Below are 5252 nucleotides of genomic sequence, written 5' to 3'. Positions count from 1 at the left end.
ATGGTTATAGTTGAGGTGACAATAACGGTCAATTGTTACCGTGTATGGAAAAGTGAAGAGCCACGAGTAAGACATCAACCACATCTTGAACCAAAACTTGAAGATAATGGTTTCATGGGCTTTTTCCATGTATATATTTTTTACTTCTCCTCTCATATCTAGTGTGAGACTTCACACTTAAATATACACAATAATTTTCCCCTAAAGTGTGGTTACCACACACTTAATTAGTGTATTGCTCTCGTTTGAGGGACTCGACTACGACTAGGGAGCCTCCAACCACCAAGTTCCATTGTTATTGGAGCATGAGAAGAGTTGAGAGCTACAAGTAAGATATCACATCTTGAACCACAACCTTAAGACATTGATTTCATAAGCTTTTTCCACTTATTAACTATTTCACTCCTCCCCTCATATCCAATTTGAGACTTCACACTTGAATATACTTAACAACAATTATGTCTAGATTCCAATTTGCAGTAAATATGTTGTTAAAAGAAGTTTTACATCGGTGAGTAATAGATAATTTCAAGTGTATATAAGTGACAAAAATCCATAAACCTAATTTCTTAAGATTTTAGGTTAATATGTGATATCAAGTTCACTTATATGGTTCCTTACTTAACCTCATTTGTTAGAGCACACTTAATAGTCAAATGATCGAGTGTGTCAAGTATGGTGGACGACGATCATTTGTGAATCCATATGTTCCCTTTGGGCTCGTATCATAATAAGTCTTCCTATGAAATGATGGTTAAATGGTATATTCCGTTGGAGCTTTGGATAACGATGATACAAGCATACAAAAGTTGAACTCACATTGATACCATCATATACACGACAACGTTTCTGCTCAAGGGGAGTGATCATATGTTAAATACTCACATTGATGGAGAGATTGTTAGGATTCCAAATGTAATTAAATATGTGGGTAAAAGAGTTGCACAATAGTGAATAATGAATAAGTTAAAGTACATATTAGTGAAAAATACTAGATCAAAATAACTTACATGTAATGTTTTACTGTTTTTGATCAAAATATAATGTAACACTGGGTTATGTAATTATTGATTTAAGATCATTTATTAGATCTCTTGCCCTAATTTGGTAAGTCTAGATTGTATATCTAACATTTACCCTTATTATTATATTAGGAAAACAAATTTGAAAATGATAATATTGGTCCCAAAATAGAATTTTGATTACAATCCAGATCTACAAATAACCTTCCTCTTCACGAATATTCTTAATTCAGTGTATTCACCATCTTGCAGAAATTTACTTAGACAAATAACAAATAGGTTTTCAATTGAAAAATAATTATGGCAAATAATTGAATACCAGCTTGCTTCACACACTCAAATATATATTAATAATAACAACAAACTATATAAAGCATAGTCATTATTGATGTCCAGTGTAGTCATGACATAAACAAAAAGCAAACAACCAAAGATGGCATCAAGCACATGATGAATAGACTTAGCAATCTCAATGGTACCTCAAATGACCTTTTTATGGGAACTTCCTCCTTAACTTAAGGTAAGATGAAAACTCCAAAAGCATTCCCAAAGTGTACAAGAAATTTACTGTAGATATAATATATGTAAACAGTATAATATCTATGCACTATTATTGTAAATATTTGTACACAGTTACTACATCATTCACCATTCATTTGTATTATTTTTTGAAGTCAACGATGATTAAATATAAATGATAAATGATATACCGACATTATAAAAACTTCTACACTATCAGTCCATACATCATTTTCTCATATGTAAATGTCAAGCGTTATCACAATTGTAATAACTTTTGATATCAAAAGTCCCATCCATGGTGTATAAAACCACTTTGATCTTTCTCCAAACACTTGGTGTAAATCCTAAATCTTCCATGCCCAAAACTTGGTATGCAGCAATAGATAGCCCAACGAATGATAAAACAGCACCAATTTCTATCCAGAATTTCAACCACTTCCCATCAATAATCTCATACACATTGGCAAAATACCATCATCCCTAGTATACTTAGTCGCAACAAGAATCTATTTGTGATTTGAGTTTTGGAGAGAAGAAAAATGATATAGAAAATTTGTGAGTCATAAAATATATCAATGAAATGCCTCTCAAGTCTTCATTTTCTTCCTAAACTTAAATAGCTTACGTAAGCAACCATGTAGATAACAAAGCTGTAGAGAATGTTTCCTTGGGGTCCTCAATTTCACCAGCTAGAGTACTAGCATAGTAGCATTATCCCAAAAGTTCAAGTTCCAAAGAAGGTATTGAAGTACAATGTTCAATCTTTTTTCACACTCTTCTCACCCAAATTTAGCCATCTAGTTGGATCATTTTGGGAATTTAAATCAAGTACAATAAAATAAATGGCATAAATGAAAAAACACGTAAAGCAACAGTAGCATAACCAACTATAGTCAAACCTGAATAATTCAGAAAAGGATAGTATACTAGTGAAGACAAATATGGACAAATATCTAGGGAAGCCGAGGGAATTACAAACTTGAATAATAATCTATACAAAGAATTAGGTATTCCATGTTTATGGCTTGAATTGAGAATTCTAAACAATAAGATATCTTTATTCGTGAGCTAAAGTATTTTTTAAGTATTAAATGAAAAGACTTATGAGTGAGGTGTCACATTTGACCGAAAACCTTAGGTTTGTTTAGAGTTGGTTTTGAAGGTAATGGAGAAAAGAAAACCCTTGAGAGTAGTGAAATATAGTATGAGAATGCTCTAAAGCCTTTCATTTTTATTCATTCCCCCAAAAACCTAACTCTCAAGTAGACCCTAAGATATTAGGTCTATGAGTTCATCCGCTTATACATTTTTTAACTCATTCGCTCTCACACAATGTGATACATCTTCACTACGTTAACTCATACCCAACATATCCCTTCAAGTGTGAGTTATGTACTCTCTTTCGAGTATTGGGTTCTTGTCATCAATGGAACATGCCAACTGACTTTTCGTCATGAAGACCTTCAACAAAAAGACTCATGCATGGATCTATCAACCACTTGTCACTTCAATACTCATTTGAGTTGTCGAACCATTGGCTTTAATACCACTTGTTGGGATTGGAGTGTACAAAAAATGAGATATCTTCATCCATGGACTAAAGTTTTCTTCCATGTGCCAAGTGAAAGAATGATATAAATGAGATTGATATCACATCTTGACCTAAAACCTTATGGCATTAGGTCTATGAGTTAATCTACTTATATCTTCCATATTCACTTCTACACAATGTGTGACTTTTTCACTAGAATGACTCACACTGCAAATACCCAACACTTTACAAAAGAATTTCTATAAGCCCATTAGAGAGCCCCAAAGGGAAAATTGTGATAAGTACTTATGGGAAACTCCTAATGAAAAGAGAGCTCATGAAACCAATTATTTGCAAGAGGGGTCCCAACCCCAACTATGCACTCTTCATCATAGGGAATTCTGATGGGAAATTCAACACAATAACAATGAAAAATTTAATAAAGTATATGCAGCGGATAACAAATTCTCCAACTTACTAGAATCTATGAGGAGCAATAACAAATAATGGCAGAAAGTAAGAACACACAAGGGACTTTTAACATGGAAAACCTTCCTGATGTGAGAAGTAAAAACCACAGGCACAAGCCAGTTAATCAAGCTCCACTATGATCAAAATAGGAATACAAGAGTGTCTCCAAAATACTGCACAAAACATGCTCAACAGTACAACATACAATAGAGCAACAACCTTCAAAATGACAACACGAAGTTGCAGAAAAAACTAGAAAAATGGCCACTGTTATAGCCCGTTTTTACCACATCGGGCGACTTCTCACCGATCCAACTTTTCAGAATGAAGTACTAGAAGTTGTGAACCTGCTATCCAAATTTTAGCCCGATCCAAGAGTGAACGAAGACGCAGTTGCAAATTTCCCACAACTGCTATGTGTTAAGTGTGAAAATTACCTTAAATAATAAGGATAATTAAGCACCTTTTAACCTTAAAAGTCTACATAAATGTAATTCATAATATATATCGAGTCAAATATTTGTACCTGACATGTGTTTTTATGATATTTCAGGTGATTAGAGGCTAAAAGGAGTAAAAGATATAAATGAGATCCTAATGCTAATCAGAATCTTTGAGGATAATGTTCAACTACCTAATTGTAATCGTGATCTGTGAAGATAATGGTTCAACCACCTAATTCTAATCACAATCTTTGAAGATAATGATTCAACAACCTAATTCTAATCATAATCTTTGAAGATAAGGAAAAGATATGGAAAATTAGTATAAATAGGGGATAGCTATGGGTTGAAGAGAACTCTAAAACATCACTCATCATTAGTCATCATCACTAATCACCACTTAGAGGAGAAAATATTAGGATTGAGACAACAACCACTCTAGGAAGCTTGAAAAGAAGAAGAATGTCAACCAACTAGATGACTATAACTTCCATGGGAATGAGTAGCTAAATCCTTTTGTCTGGGGTTAGATGTAATTATTTGAACTCGATGTTTCCAATATTATTATTTAATTGTTTAATATTATTCCATTCTTTGTCCTTGATTATTCTTATTCTTACTGCTTGTTTTGTAAGAAAAATAAATCGAAGAAGAAGAGAATAAAATTGTATAATTGGTTATGTTTATTGAAATCAGTTTTTTGTTAATTGAATACACTTTGAAAACTTCTATTTATAGAAGTGATTACAAGCCATGTGGCAGTTAACTGCCAATCTTATAGAAGCTTTTAGTCTAACTAACTAGAATGCTTAGCTAAACTAAAACTTCAACAGAAAACTACTTCAGTTTTGATTAGCAAAACGGATTACAAATATCAACTAATATCATCAATTATTCTAATATTCCCCCCTGAAGTTGAGGGTGAGTTGATGAGTTATCAACCACTTGAAGAAGCTTCCTGATTGAATGAAACTTTGAATTAGATAGGGGCTTTGTAAGGACATCTGTTATCTGAAATTCAGATGGTATATGCTTGACTTGCAAAAGCTTTGATTGGACTCTATCTCTTACAAAAAAGAGATCCAACTCAATGTGTTTGGTTTTGTGATGAAGAACAAGATTGTGAGTTATGGTCATAGTGTTGAGGTTGTCACACAGAACCACTGGAGTGTGATGAGTAAGTTGTAGTTTAGAGAGAAGAGACTCAATCCAGATGATCTCTTGAGAAGCTAGGGCTGGGCTTCTGTACTCAGTTTCAGTACT

General features: G+C 33.2%; 1 pseudogene; it reads right to left on the bottom strand.

The window, feature by feature from the left end:
- Positions 1-1423: 1423 nt before the first annotated feature.
- LOC109339131 lies at positions 1424-2773 on the bottom strand (annotated as a pseudogene).
- Positions 2774-5252: the final 2479 nt, after the last annotated feature.

This window comes from Lupinus angustifolius, unplaced genomic scaffold (assembly GCF_001865875.1).
Source record: "Lupinus angustifolius cultivar Tanjil unplaced genomic scaffold, LupAngTanjil_v1.0 Scaffold_58_50, whole genome shotgun sequence".
NCBI classification, from domain to species: Eukaryota; Viridiplantae; Streptophyta; class Magnoliopsida; order Fabales; family Fabaceae; genus Lupinus; species Lupinus angustifolius.
Note: the sequence above shows the minus strand (reverse complement) of the source record. Positions and strands in the feature narration are given on the sequence as shown.